Below are 16474 nucleotides of genomic sequence, written 5' to 3' on the forward strand. Positions count from 1 at the left end.
AGATCACAAGTGTTGACTGATTGCTTAAATGTAATTTGATAAAAAGATGGAAATAAAATTAACTTATGACAGTGTAATAGTACATAATACTGTTGCAGAATTGTTTCGTTTGAAAACCATGTATAAAATATTATAAAAGCACCAATTTGACAATTGTTGAAAGATTTTGACATATACTATTGTATATTATACACCTATTTACTGGCTATGAGGACAATAGCAAGTTTATCGTTCCCCAAGACAGCAAACTATTTCCCGAGGCGCAGCAGAGGGAAATAGTTTGCTGTCGAGGGGGACGATAAACTTGCTATTGTCCGAATAGTCAGTAAATAGGTGTTTTATTATACCGATGCTGACTTAACCTTTGTTAACTTTCTGGGAGTTCAGGGTACACACAATTTTGATATTCCATATTATACCGATGCTGACTTAACTTTTGTTACGTCATAATATATATACGCGTCACAATCCGTATAAAACCAGAAGTTTTCCTAGATGAAAAGCGAGGGAAACGGAATGCTGCCGTTGAATAGTTTGAGGACTATTCACCATGGGCAAATAGCACTAAAACTATTTCACGGTAGAGGCTGTTTAGAAAAAATAGCATGTTTATTCGTCTGATTTTTATATAGAAAAAATAAACAGAGGTATAATAAAATATAATACTGTTTATATCATCTGTATCATGGGGAAAAGAAGTAATGCACAGAAAGGTACATGAGATTATAAAAAAGTACACATAAACATGATGAAGGTACCTGAGATTCATGAAAAATGTCAGGCATAGGTAAAAAATAAAACATTTGAAATTGAATACTTTTGGCAACATTGCATGGCTTGGATTTTTTTATGGCACATTTTTAATAAGTTTACAAAAAAGTAAAAACTACAGGGACTTTTGTGGGAGTCTTAAATGATAAAATAGCAGTTGTTTTTGAAACATTGAACATGAAGTAGCATTCTCGTTATTATCTGTGCTCTTTTGTAATTTTGTAATGAATAAATCTCAAAACTGTAGAACAGGTATCATCTGTATAACTATAATGCAATTGTTTTTTGACAAGTTTCTACTATTTTAAATGCAATATATCCTAAAAATTTACACAATGGACTAGTTTTTATGACAAGAAATCACAAAAAAATGGGTGCATCATTGATATCAATGTTATCAACTTAACACAGTACTTTTTATGCGAAGCTTATGTTAGTTATCCTGTTGGCCATCTTTGTTGTTGTTATGGACAGTGTAGGTGTACATTTTTGAAGGAGATGTGCTTCAATGGCTCCGTTGTCCATTTCTGGCAGAACTGCCTTTACGAGACTCAGAGGCACACTTGACACATTGTCATTTTCCAACAGGAATGTGACTTCTTCCTCCTCTACGCAGACAGATACAGCTTGTTGGGTAACAATTTCAGGTGGACATTCCGACTTCTGCAAATGAAATTGTTAAATCAATTATACTGAGTCATTTCGGTTATCAAACAAAGCTTGGTCTTTAAACATGTGTTTTCAATTAGTGTCCATGTATTGGAAATGGTAATCAAGTATTATATTTAATTCATTAAAAATTCACATTAAATTTTGGACATTGAAATGCATATTCTCTGTTTGAAATTTGTTGTCTTTAGTAATATATTTTATAGTTAATAAAGTATTGTGACATACAGTGATTTTGGTCCTAGATGTCGTTGATAGAGAGGTTTCATTCCTGAAGACATTGATGACAACATCAGTAATTTCTACAAAATCACCAGGACGTATGTCTTCCTCTGCTGTCTCCACAGTGCCACTTTGCACTTGTCTGTTGCGTCTTCCAAGTAGACATTTTTCAATTTTACTGGACTCTCGTTGACACTGACTTGACGCAAAGCCTCTTCCTGTAATATTCATAAAAAGAATGGAATTGTGCAAATTTCAGATTTTTTAATTACTTACATTGAATCTTAGAAACCTACTTAAATAATGCAAGTTTCAGATTCTTTAATTTTTTGTTTATTGTGTTTAAATCTTACCTGAACAATTTTTCCTTTGATGGACACCTTAATTCTTGGCGGGGATTTTAAAGCCTCAGACACAGGTTTTGTGGGTGCTGGTGGTGGGTTAAGGATGTGGCGAGCCTGAGTGGCAATCTCCTCAGGCACCTCAACCGCTGTTGAGGGAAACACCTTTGTGGCTGTGGTGACAACTAGAGCATCTGTTTTCTTGATGATATTTCTGAGAATCAGGCTCTGGCCTTCTGCGAATCTCTGGAATTTAGTCCTGTCGTATACTGTGCACTTTACTGCCCTCGATGCATCAGCCACTGAGCAGTTCATCAAAACTTTGTCTTCTCCCCTTTCGTTTCTGTAGGCAATTTCATCATCCTTGGAGATAACCTTTACTTTCACACTTCTGGTGTATGGAACTTGTCCACCTTGAGCCATCAATTCGGTCAGGGAAATTGACGTAGCCTGGAAAATATTACATATAGTCAATGAAAATATTCAAGTCTTCTATTGTTTATGTTTACATTTAACACATTATTTAAAGAGTTTTATATTTTTTAAGGAATTGACCAACATAATAATATTTTGAATGCTGTTTATTCTTGTAATGAAAAACAATACATTGAATGGAAAGAAACATATTTTGAACGAGAATAGGGAATAAAAACAGTTTTAGAGGGACATTTTGGATCAATTTCTGTTATATACTGGTATATTTTTACATACCGATATGCAGTATTAAACACACAAATTAAGAGTCTATTACCTAGTAATTCAACTTAATGAAAACTAGTTTGTGATCCGAGTAGTATGATTCAAAGGTTCCAAACAGTATGAAGTTGTTATTTGCAAAGTTAACATATATATGGTCTAAACAAGATCCATAATCTGTTGCTACAGAGGTCATCAATTGATGAAAAGAATAATTTTGTTCTAGCAAATTGCAGATTGATGAACTTTTTAGAACATCCTGGTTAAAATCCCCAATTAAAATTGTTGGCTCACTCAAAGTTATTGTCGACTGCAGGACTTCCATTAATGCAGCAAAGTTTTGTTTTGTGGCATTCCTTGGTGGACAATATATGAAACATACATTGACCTGATACACTTTTGTGCTGAGCAATTCTATTCCATTTATAGAAAATGCTAAGGGAAAGTTAATGTTGTTTTTGTGAAAAATAGACATTCCATGTTTACTTTGCTGATGATCTGCACAGAAGTGTGAAAAATTGTTGATACACAGTTGTAGGTCAGATTTGTAGACTCTAGTATCACACAATCCAAGAACATCCACTTTTTTTAAGAATATGTCTTTCCTCAGGTCATTTATGTGCTTTTTCAATGAACGGCAGTTGTGAAAGCAAATTATGGTACCATGTGTTGCAAGGTCATGAATTACTGGTAATTTCAATTGCAATTTTGCACTGCTTCGTAATCGATGCATTTCTTCCTTTACACTTTCTGAGACAGAGATTTTCTTCTCATTCAATTCCAGTATATGTAGATTACTGAGGTTTTTCACTCGACTTAATCCCACATAATGAATATGATCATTTTTCCTTTACCAAAATGCACAACAGCACCATCTAATGTTGAACCTTGTGCTTTATGAATTGTTTTTCCGGCGGCCATTTGAAGAGGAAACTGTCTCCGTACCACATGGTAAGATTTGTAGTGCTGGATAGAAAAGCTTCTAGTAACTTCCAGTATAGGTGTCCATGTCCTGGGTATGTCACTTCTGTACAAATTACAATACTTCTGACGCCACTGAGCGCCCGATTTAGAATTATCAAGTTCTACCCAAACAATACTTAATCTTTCTGAATCTTTCACTCGGTAGTCGAACATTTTTATAAAACAGGATGTCCCATTTGTTAATCCATCTTCTACACAAACATTTAGGCAGAGCTCAAATGGTGGTCCAATGGCAAGGTTCAAGCATCTCTGAAGTCCCATGGTTTTTCCTGCATCATCAGAAATTTTACTCACTATTTTCTGCTTTAGCAAGATATCTACTTCTCCCGAGACATTGTCAATGGCATGTACAACTGTTTTCATTCTACTAGGAAGTCTTTGAAGGACTCCAAAATTGTGTAGATTACATTCCTCCCTTGTAGTATACAGATGAGGTACACAGTCTAGATTTCTGTCATCAGAATTTGCATCATTTGATTTCTGCAGTATTCTGTTTTTAAGTGTCTGTATATCTTGAGAAACAAACTGGTTTCCCTCACGCATCCTATTTAGTAATTGGGCAAATTCAAGATCGTCTTTTTGCCTCATAATTTCATTCAACTCAAAAATGGTGAAATATTCTTGCCACAAATTTGTTCCAATACTTTCAAGCCCTTTCCTTTGTTGGGAAAAAATCCAGGAGTCCATAACAGGTTTCAGCTGGAATAAATCTCCAAATGTAATAATGCTTACTCCGCCAAAAGGTTCACAACATCCTTTTATTTCTTGTAGCCGTAAAATAATGAAATTAAACATTCCAGCTCCCACCATTGAGACTTCATCAATAAACACTACTTTCAAGTGAAAGTATTTGCATCTCATGGAATCAAGTTGGTGCATGTCAAGTGGCTTAAAAGCAAATCCTCGTCCTACAGGTATTCCGAAAGCAGAGTGAATAGTGTTACCTCCAATGTTATGAGCAGCTTTGCCAGTCGGAGCGCATAACAAAATCTTGATATTGTCTGGGTTTTCTCCTTCTTTATTATTCAAGAACTTAATCAGAGCTTGATATAAAGATCTAAGAAGAACACTTTTGCCAACGCCTGCTCCACCTGTTAGAAATGTATACAAGGGTGCATCGCTTGTTTTGAAATGATGAAGAATGTTGTAAAAGAATATCATCTGTTTTTCATTGAGATTTTGTATCATTGATCTGTAATCATCATCAATCATTTCATTCAATGGCAGTTGCTCATTTACAATGCTTTTTCGGGCAATACCCAAATCTTGACCAAGGTCATACTGATAAGGATGTTGATTTTCATCGCCTCGACATGTTGTCCCAGGATCAAAGCAGCCATACGTCTCCGATATAGATGGCCCTTCTGACTCGTCTATTGCTTCTTGATGCTCATTTTCAGGTAAAACAGATATTCTTTGGTAGTCCTCTAAATCATTTGAATCCTCTAAAATCCTTTCGTCTATATCTGACACCATTTTTATGTATCTCGCTTTTGTTGGTTTTATCACATTTCTCATTTTCAGATAACTTTCTTCATATGATGAACAACCATGCAGCAGGTCAACTTTCTCATTTCTCCACTTCGTGAATAACATAATCATTTGTCTATAATGTCCTTCTTTGTCCTCATTCAAACTAATGTTGTGGTATCTGATCACTTTCTGTTTTCTTCGCTTTTTCATAATAGTTCCGTCCTTGAATTCAAACATTTCCCTTTCACAAAAAAAGTTTTCTTGAACTAAATCTGGGTCCTCTTCATCTAAGCCAGGAATATCATCTTCCAAATCACAAGTGTATTCATCCTCTGGCAATTCATTGTCTTTTACAAGGCATGTACTAGTCTTGTTACATTTTTCAAAAGATGTGTCAAACCATGACACAAAGTCAGCATAACAGTACTGCATCATTTCTCTGGGGCGCCTCATGTAGCGTTTTAAAATGTTGTCAGATTCCACATTTGTGGAAGATGAAGGTAATTCTTTAAGAGCTGTAAAGGATTTCAGTAAAACTGTTCTTCTCTCTGCTGGATTGGTATCAATGAAGACCACATCTCTTGTTGATTGCCTCAAATGCATCTGCAGGACTAAATATGCAGCTTCTTGAGCACCAATTTCAACATGGCTAAGGAACTGGTTACCTATTCTCCGTACTTGTTGTCGTATATCAGTGTCTTTTCTTTTAGCCTCTTGACAAGCATCAAAAATAAGATTTGATAAACCTCTTTGACCTTTGGTAATGTAAGAAACAATGTATGAAACACAAGCATAAGGGTCCAGTATGTACTGAATGTCTAGGTTTGCCTCCCAACATTTCAGCAATATTTTGTTGTAATTATTGACCCGAGTTTCTTCTAATGAACGTTTCAGGAAAACTTTTGAAACTGTCAATGTTGACTGAATACATAGCAAATAAGTTTCAAGATTCATGCCCATTTCTTGTAAAAACTCTTCAAAATTAAGAGGCTGAGTGTGTGCATTTTTCACTTCTGATAAAAAAGTAGCAACTTTCTGATAGTTTTCCTTTCCAATCATCTTTTTTTCTTCATCATGTAATGGATCTAAAACAACAGTGTATGGCATTGGTGGAAGAGGGAAATTAAACCTACAAATAGCTTTTCCTTTCTTTCTGCAGGTTCTTGCATGTCTGTGAGTTTGATAATTCACTAGATTTGGTATTTCTTCATCTTTTCTACAAGTGACATAGTTATCAATGAAATTTACAACATCTTTTTGATTGTTGCCATTGTAAACTGGTGCATTTTTAATCCAAACAAGCATGTGCACATGTGGGGACCCCCTCTGCTGGAACTCCACTCTATAAAAGTAATCTTGGATTTCGCCAATTGGGTTCTTTTCTGATTTCAATACACAAGCTAGGTAAGACTGGAATCTGTGATCAAAGTATCGAGCACATGTCACTGGATCGGATTTGATCAAAATACACTTTTCTTCCCAAGTCAAGCTGTTTACCTCGTCTGAGGATAAATCCTTTCCACGAACTAACTTTGATAGGCATATCAATAGAGGTGTCCATTTTGTCTCAGCTGCTGAAAATGAGCAGAACCATGTGGGTATGCCCAACTGCCTTATCATGGCAAATACATCTTTTTTAGCCTGTTCCCAATATGGCGGTGATCCTCTAAGATTCCTTAAAACTCGAAACCCATCATCTTGTTTTACCAAGTTGTCAATAAAGTCAGATCACAAGACCTCGCACGCTGTCATTTTTCTCCCTTGAGTTTTGCATTTCCGTACTGCAAGGGATATTTTGTCTTTAATTTGTTTTATTTGCAGCCTTTTCAATTTGAAAAAAATATTTGGAATACACTTTGCAGTTCTTCTGTCTACATGACGCAATTCCCACTTACATATTGTACTGTAATGTACACGTATACTTCTGAGTGAATTATCTGGCCTAACTTGTCCACAGTAAATTGTTGGAAATGCCAGGAACTCAGAGTTGTAATCTTGGAAAAGACCAAGTGGTGTTTGATTCTCCCCAGGGGCTAATGATAAAATCTGATTATACTCTCTAAAATCCATTGCTTGTAAAACTGTATCTGTATTACCTGTGGGACGATCATGAAAGTTGTCATCTTCCGTCCATTCATCTGAGGTAGACACAACAGCATTGTCATTACTGTTAGAGTTTGAGGGTAATGTGCAGTCTGATTCTGAAACTTGAGATTGAACATTTTCTTCCACATGTTGCAGTTCTTCGTAATCTTTTAACCATGCGCTGTCAACTTCTACTCCTTCATTTCTAAATAATGAACTGTTTTCAATAAGCCATCTCGCAGCCTCAAATACCTTATTAGGTCTGATTTTTTCAAAGGCAACACAATGCTTATAGGACAGTTTTCGTTTAAGTTTGACAGCAATTGTCTCTGTATTATCCAACATCCTTGGTAGCAATTTGACTGTTGTGTTAACATCAGCTGGTACATTTACTATGTTACCCTTTAAGTTTAATTGTCCACCTCTTGGAAGTTCTCTTAGCTGCATTAAAGCTAGACGTGGCGAAATAAGCCTTTCTTCAAGGTGTGTCAATTTCAATTCCTCTGGAATAGGTGGAAATTGCATATTATTAGCCAATGAACATGTTGGAATTCTTTCTTGTTGAACAGCTAAAAGACATGTTTTGCATATCCACTCTTTATTGTCTACACTCTTCAGATCTGTTAAACAAATACTTGCTAAATGCTGATTTTTTTATTTTGACATTGTCAACTAAACATACTGAATGTCGAAAAAATGTTTGCATGCAAGAACAGCAGACATACATTGGACCATCTTTGATTCTTGACTGGAAAATGGCGTTTATTTTACTCAGCTCATTTTCTGCAATATCTTGTGACTTTTCAGCAACTTCTATGTTTGTGACTTCTTCGGGAATTGCATTTGACATTCTGTCCAAGTTATTGTCTATTAATACTTCTACATTGCCATTTCTTTCATTTGCATTTGGCGTAAACTCTTTATTCAAGTTTTCCATTTCCCAGTGTGTTATGTTCGGATTTTGTCCTACACTTTGAGAAGCAATATGGCTCGGACGAACATTTGTAGGAAACTCCTTTGGTTCCTGTGTCTTTTGTCTCTTTACTTCATCGGTGATTTCTTTGACCGACTTCCTTTTTTGGTGTAAGTCATTTGAATTACTTAGTACATTGGGAATTCTTATCATGTGATGTGCACTGCACTTTTTACAGCTGTTTCTTTTGATCAGACAAAAATCAATTCTATGTAAATCAAATTGTATATCAGTAAGGGGCAATGAACAGAGTGAGGAAGCTAAAGTTCGCAAAAATGAAGAGATCTCTGTGATATTGCTTAGTATACCAAGTACACATTTACCCCTTTCAGATGGCATCCCGTTAATGTCTCTGGCATGAGGGTCAAACAGATAGTAAATACCGGTAGGTTCATGATATACAAGGCCAACAGCTGTTCCCATGCAAATAAATAACATAAATTTGCTCTGGATACCATTACTAATTGTTGCCAATGCATTTTCAAGGGAAAAAAGAGGGTGAACTTTAAAATGGGGAGACAGAGATCCTGTGCATGTCTCATAAACATGGTTCTTAATGATTGTATTGTCAAACTTCATGTGACAAGGAATGCATGAGGGATGCAAGTAATCATGCCCATCAACATCTCTCAGTTTTTGATACAATACATCACCTCCATTTAGAATGTTGTGTAAATCATGTTTAGACCATTTTTGAAAGTCACATTTCTGGTAATGGGCTTTTATCAAGAATACAATACAATTTGCTACACATTGTCTCCCTCTTGACAAATCAGAAAATGAACTCATCCCCTTGGTGATAGTCTGCATTAATTAATGCCGTAAATGTCATAATTAGATTCTCTTCTGATTTCTACTTTTTGAATATAATATGATTGCCGATCTATACAGTTTTTTTTTCAATATTACCCACTTATGTTGCAATCAGTTTTCAAATCTCAAATCATATTTACCTAAAATTTAAATGTTAAATTGCAATTTCCAAGGTAATATCTGAATGTTTCAATCTCCAAGGTAATATTTTTAAGCTTCAATCTCTAAGGTAAAATCTTAAAGTTTCAATCTCTAAGAGTATCAAATTGACCTCAGTGATTCATGTTTCTCCTCCAAGATATTTCTACATAAACACATCTCCAGAGTTTTCAAAATATAATCATAAACATCAATTTGTCCATAATTCATAAATGACTGTCAAAATTTTACTTCTTTGCAGTTTAAATTCATAGACTCTTGAAGTAATATTACCAATAAACAGGCAAAACAAAAAACATGCAGTGCAGGGTTGTGTTTTGAATTTAAACAGACCCCAAATACATCATAGCACTATACCCTTTGTGTATGAAAATGATATATTAATTACAGCTGAAATGAACTTTATATGTATGTCATCTGAGAGAAAAACAAACGAACACCGAATAGGGGCCTACATCATGTAACGTTACATGTACATGTACGAGTTCCGTAAAACCTTAGAATTATGTAAAGTGTTATGTAAATTATGTACCGTGAAACATATTTTCTCGCTATATCATTCTTTACTATTGACAAGTTTTGTCTAATGAAAAGGAAATTTTAGATCTCCGTCATTTGCAGTAAAAAAATTAGGCCTTTATTTCGCGGCAAATGTCAACAAACCAAACAGTAAATAACAAGTGTCGAATAAATCTGCGTACTCGTATAACTATGTTATAAACAAAGTAAATTATAGTGAAAGCAATCGAGAAATATCTTATCTGCTAATATATAAACTGAAACACAATATTTACCATTTTGAAAACTTCTTTCAGTCTTGTTATTGTTTTCTTTTCGCTTTGATGCACTTGGTCACTTTAATCTTCTCAACCCACGCTATCTGCAAGTAGTTCGGACGCCTTCACACATATCCATACGCCTGCGCGCACTCGATAGCTGCTCTGTATTTAATTCTGATTAAAAATTTAATTCAAACATGTTCAAATTAAACATAACTCGAAAAATACCCCAACTTACTATCTGCGTGTCAATCGAAGTTACTGTTATTGATTTTTTAAAGAACTATATCTTTGAAGCGCATGCTGTTTACAATACGTCAAACTCCGGATACATTCGCCTATTCTCGGGCTATTCCGTAGGTAGACCGGATGTAAACAGTGGAAGAATAAACTATCATCACCTACATTATTTTTTTTATTTGAAAAGGTGAAATTAATAAATAGGAGGAAAAGAAATAAAAATACAGATATTTAATTCAAATATTTACTCATATTTCTCATGTGTATGTATATAATGATCAGAGCAATCTTGCACTCTTTCTTACGCGTAGATTTAATTCATGTGTTATCACCACCGTTTCCTGTTTCTGGACAGTAAACTAATAGACGGGGTCACGTGACCCCGTCTAAAAATCACAAGTACATCTGATTTAACATTTATACTAAGGAGGTTTTAAAAAACAATTCACAGCAGAGATTTGGGTAACAATTTCCTCTCTTGTGTGCGGATGAGTATGATTACTTCAAATTGTGCTGAATAAATACATGTACTGATCTATTACAAATGTATCATGTTAACCAGAACTGCCAGTCTGGACATCTTTGTTGTGTCATTCAAGGAGTAACTGTTTTAACTGTTATTTAGCCCTAAAACTTTCAGAACTTTGATTATAATTGCAATTATGCAGAAAAAGACAATTCTTCGTTCAAGAGTGATTTTTTTCATGAAATTTTTTCAAATGAGTTCAAAGTTATTGATCACTGCATCAAGGTATGATTTTCTGCACATCCTGATAAAAATGTTTTTCTTAAGGGAAAAGATTGATTTGGTAACTAAATAAAGCTACCTCAGATAAGTAAATAAAGTTAAGTAGGTAAATCAAGCTAAGTAGCTACATCTTGTGAGTGAACCAGACCTGAACAAATAAAATGTATGCAAAAATGTCATTTTCATAACCTTCAATATTGCTAAATAATATTTCAAGACTCTCACATAATCTGAGGTTTGTATCAGAATTTTGTTGTTATGAACAAACAGCAGATAGTATGCAGGTATGGCCTGTTGATGTTAGCATGTCCTTTTCGAGATCATTTTTAACAAACAACAATCATAAAAAACCTTATGCACATGTATAAACAATTACTTACTTTGGAGACGTATGTTCTTTTGATGAGTAATTCTAAACAAAGTCAACGAGCACCAATAAAGTCGGACTGCCAAAATCCGAGAACGGCGAGAAATCAGTGCCAACGTGGAACGGACTCACAACCGGAAAATGACAGTAGCAAAATAAAACGCTCTTAAAAAACGGATTCAGTTCCGGAAATGAATCGTTCGCAGAATAGTTGAATTTTTTTTTTAAAATTATGTTATGATGAAACCGTTAGGTTGTGCATAGATTTATTATTTTTATAATTATAATTCCACAAATTTATAACCTCTCAAATAGGATATGACAAAATAGAAACACTTTTTTACTTAGTAGACTTCTCATGCATCGGAATCGAGATTCCGACGATGAAGTGACGAAAATATGACGTCACATACAAAGGTCAACAAGCAATAAATCTGTGACACGGAGATCTCACAAATCTTTTAACACATTTTATCAAGTAAGTTGTTTCCATGTTTAAACCACTATGTTGCTTAATTTGCACCACATAGGATGATTGCATTTTTTTTCATGTGGACACTTAGTCAACAATATATGTAGATTTCAACCCGAATTTCCTCCATCAGTATGCGTTGTTTATAGAGCTAGCTATAATTTGTTTCAAAATTTGTCTGGAAAAATGATCAAGATAGTCAGAAACGCATCATAATTAAGATGCAGATAAAAGTGGAACGAAATATCGTAAGCGAGATCCACTTAATTTAATTATTTGTACAGATAAAAAATTTTCAGGGGCATTTACTACTTAAAGGGGTTTTCGAAGCCTTTTGTGCAGAAAAAATTGAAGAGACTAGTATTAAAAAAAGTTGAAGCGAAATGAGTAAGTGCAGATTTATGCCTCTACGGTCTGCAGAACAATTATAGAAGTCTTCGAGGACTTTCCACATTTTATTATTTCAATTTCAATAATTTTTCATGTATTCAATCTATAGTATATGTTTTACAGTGTGACTGTTGTGGCGAGCACAGATTTGTATTTATAAAAAAAAACCTATTAACAGGTTACATTGGTACTGCCTATCCTCAATTCATTAAAGAAAGAAAGAAAATAACAATTAAGAAAACACAACTAAAAGTTATAACTAGAAACAGGGTTGACATTCCAAATTTCTTGGAGGTTTCTGACAAATCTGAAATACCCGAGCTGTTTGAGTGATGAAAGTATGAAATCAAATCATCGATCCTGTTGACTTAATTAGGATGCAAACGACAATTTTGTGGTATAGTGATTGCATATATAAAATCATTTTTCTTAATTTTTTTTTTCAAGTAAGTTATTGTTATGTACATAAGCAACCATGTTGCACTTTTGTTCAAGTAAGTTGTTGCTCTTTATAAGCATCCGTGTTGCTAGGCAATGCAAAGGATTATCGGGAGTTTGAAATTCTTTCACCTGGACTCATAAAAATGTTTTGGAACAATGTGCAGGTTGCAACCCACATTTCCTCCATTCGTACACGTAGTCTATTAAGCTTGCTTTGTAAAAGAAAGAAAAATTGCTTGAAAAAATTGAAAATGAAAAAATCAAAATGACCTTGACCTTTTGTCCTTGAAAAATTTTTAAATTTAAAGGTCAAGGGACACATTGCAATTGACCCCAGTCTTCTAAGACTGATAGTTTTAAAGTAATGAGGTTTAATAGTAAGCACAAAGATGTTAAAGGGCAGTATTAATCTTACATTAGATGTCATCAGATCCTTTCACACTGATAAATTGCATTGTGTCTGAAGACCCTGAACACATTAGTGAAGGTTTCGACTTTCGAGTCTCTGACAGTTTAGTTGTCGGTTTCAGAGAAGTAGCGAGAACAAGGTTTATTATACAAGGGTCAATAACTTTCAAAAGAGTCAATCTTAAGGGCCGGGACAAGAATGAAACCTTTGAAATAGTTATAAGAGTACATATTAATGATGCAAAGGCAGAAAGTATATATTGAAAGACAAAAGAGATATAAAGATAGCTTAATTTTTCATGTTTTGAATGACCTTGACCTTTGACCTTGCATACATTTTATGGCCAAAGGTCAATAAATCTTACGCAGTTGGTCTTGTGTCTTTACACTTCTCGTTTTGAAACTTTTTAGTTTTTTGTAAAATTTGAAAACTTTCAGGGGCAATAACCCGTTAAAGGGGTCAACAAATACTTTCGCAATGAATCATTGGAGTGTCTACTAAATTCGTTGAAGACATTAGTGAAGGTTTTGAGTCTCTACAGTTTACGGTTTCAGAGGAGTAGCGATAACAAGGTTTATTATACAAGGGTCAATAACTTTCAAAAGGGTCAATCTTAAGGGCCGGGACAAGAATGAAAACTTTGAAATAGTTATAAGAGTACATATTAATGATGCAAAGACAGAAAGTATATATTGAAAGACAAAAGAGATATAAAAATAGCTTAATTTCTCATATTTTTAATGACCTTGACCTTTGACCTTGCATACATTTTATGGTCAAAGGTCAATGAATTTATGCAGTTGGTCCCATGTCGAGCTACTACTTGTCATTTTGAAATTTTTCAATTATTTGTAAAATTCAAAAACTTCCAGGGGCAATTACTCATTGAACGGGTCAATAAATACTTTCGCAACAAATCATTGGAGTGTCTACTAAATTAGTCAAAGACAATAGTGAAGGTTTCATTTCTCTATGGTTTATGGTTTCGGAGGAGTAGCGATAACAAGGTTTATCGCACAAGGGGCATTTGGCAATAACTTTTGAGAGGGTCAATGTTAGGGGACAAGAATGAAATCTTTGAAATTGTTTTCAGAGTACATATCAATGATGTATAAACATTAAGTACCTTTGCATATATGATGAAAGACAAAAGAGATACTTCGAAGACAAAACAAGATATATGAGAGCGCTCAATGAAATTTCTCATATTATGAAATGATATGACCTTTGACCTTTACGCGAATTTTAAGGTCAAAGGTCAATGAATTTATGCAGTTGGTCCCATGTCTCTACAACTTTTCGTTTTGAAAATATTTGATTATTTGTAATATTCAAAAAGTTTCAGGGGCAATTACTCATTGAACGAGTCAACGAATACTTTCGCAATGATTCAATGGAGTGTCTACTAAATTAGTTGAAGACAATAGTGAAGGTTTCATTTCCCTATGGTTTATGGTTTCGGAGGAGTAGCGATAACAAGCTTTTTTGCGAAAGGGGCAATAACTTTTTAGAGGGTCAATGTTAGGGAACAAGAATGAAATCTTTGAAATTGTTTTAAAAGTACATATTAATGATGCATAGACATTAAGTATATGATGAAAGACAAAAGAAATACAAAAAATGCTTAATTTCTCATATTTGGAATGACCTTGACCTTTGACCTTTACATGAATTATAAGGTAAAGGTTATATATAATGCATGGTATATATATATACTTTTCATTTTGAAAATATTTAATTATTTGAAAAATTCAAAAAGTTTCAGGGGCAATTACTCATTAAACGGGTCAACGAATACTTTCGCAATAAATCATTGGAGTGTCTACTAAATTAGTCGAAGACAATAGTGAAGGTTTCATTTCTCTACGGTTTATGGTTTTGGAGGAGTAGCGATAACAAGCTTTCTTGCGAAAGGGGTAATAACTCCTAAAGGGATCAAAGTTCATATACGCAGGGTCAACTGCATTAAATCTTTTATGAAGTACAAATTAATTTCATCACAACATGTATTGGTAACAATCCTCTAAAAACTAATGTCCAAATAACTGTATCTCACTTCCATTCTCAATGACCGTGTAGTGTAGGACAGCGTTGTAAGAATTCCATCGGCATCGAAAGCAAGTTTTTAAACTTGCCTAGATTGCCGAGCAGTCTAACGTGCTGTTCCTGCACTGCTAGGAGACAGATTCCATAGGTGGAGAGTTTAACCACGGTCTGGGGCGGAAGTGAGTATCCTTGTAAAAGTGAATTTCTCTGTGCTTTCTATATTAATATTTCTTCACTTAGGGCAGCTATATTAGTTTAAGAGTTGTTGTAATTTGTGCTTTATCAATAAAATTAATTTCATCACAACATGTATTGGTAACAATCCTCTAAAAACTAATGTCCAAATAACTGTATCTCACTTCCATTCTCAATGACTGTGTAGTGTAGGACAGCGTTGTGACAATTCCATCGGCATCGAAAGCAAGTTTTTAAACTTGCCTAGATAGCCAAGCGGTCTAACGCGCTGTTCCTGCACTGCTAGGAGACAGATTCCATAGGTCGAGAGTTCAACCCCGGGCTGGGACGGAAATGAGTATCCTTGTAAAAGTGAATTTCTCTGTGCTTTCTATATTAATATTTCTTCACTTAGGGCAGTTATATTAGTTTAAGAGTTGTTGTAATTTGTGCTTTATAAATAAAATTAATTTCATCACAACATGTATTGGTAACAATCCTCTAAAAACTAATGTCCAAATAACTGTATCTCACTTCCATTCTCAATGACTGTGTAGTGTAGGACAGCGTTGTGAGAATTCCATCGGCTTCGAAAGCAAGTTTTTAAACTTGCCTAGATAGCCGAGAAGTCTTTGTGCTGTTCCTGCACTGCTAGGAGACAGATTCCATAGGTGGAGAGTTTAACCACGGTCTGGAGCGGAAGTGAGTATCCTTGTAAAAGTGAATTTCTCTGTGCTTTCTATATTCATATTTCTTCACTTAGGGCAGCTATATTAGTTTAAGAGTTGTTGTAATTTGTGCTTTATAAATAAAATTAATTTCATCACAACATGTATTGGTAACAATCCTCTAAAAACTAATGTCCAAATAACTGTATCTCACTTCCATTCTCAATGACCGTGTAGTGTAGGACAGCGTTGTAAGAATTCCATCGGCATCGAAAGCAAGTTTTTAAACTTGCCTAGATTGCCGAGCAGTCTAACGTGCTGTTCCTGCACTGCTAGGAGACAGATTCCATAGGTCGAGAGTTCAACTCCGGGCTGGGGTGGAAGTGAGTATCCTTGTAAAAATGATTTTTCTCTGTACTTTCTATATTAATATTTCTTCACTTAGGGCAGCTATATTAGTTTAAGAGTTGTTGTAATTTGTGCTTTATAAATAAAATTTATTTCAAAACAGCATGTATTGGTAACAATCCTCTAAAAACTAATGTCCAAATAAC

General features: G+C 34.6%; 1 pseudogene; it reads right to left on the reverse strand.

Annotated features, from left to right (window-relative positions):
- Positions 1 to 658: 658 nt before the first annotated feature.
- On the reverse strand, positions 659 to 10155 carry LOC134274296 (uncharacterized; annotated as a pseudogene).
- Positions 10156 to 16474: the final 6319 nt, after the last annotated feature.

This window comes from Saccostrea cucullata, unplaced genomic scaffold (assembly GCF_032062105.1).
Source record: "Saccostrea cucullata isolate Sc308-1 unplaced genomic scaffold, CSIRO_AGI_Scuc_v1 ctg553, whole genome shotgun sequence".
NCBI lineage: Eukaryota > Metazoa > Mollusca > Bivalvia > Ostreida > Ostreidae > Saccostrea > Saccostrea cuccullata.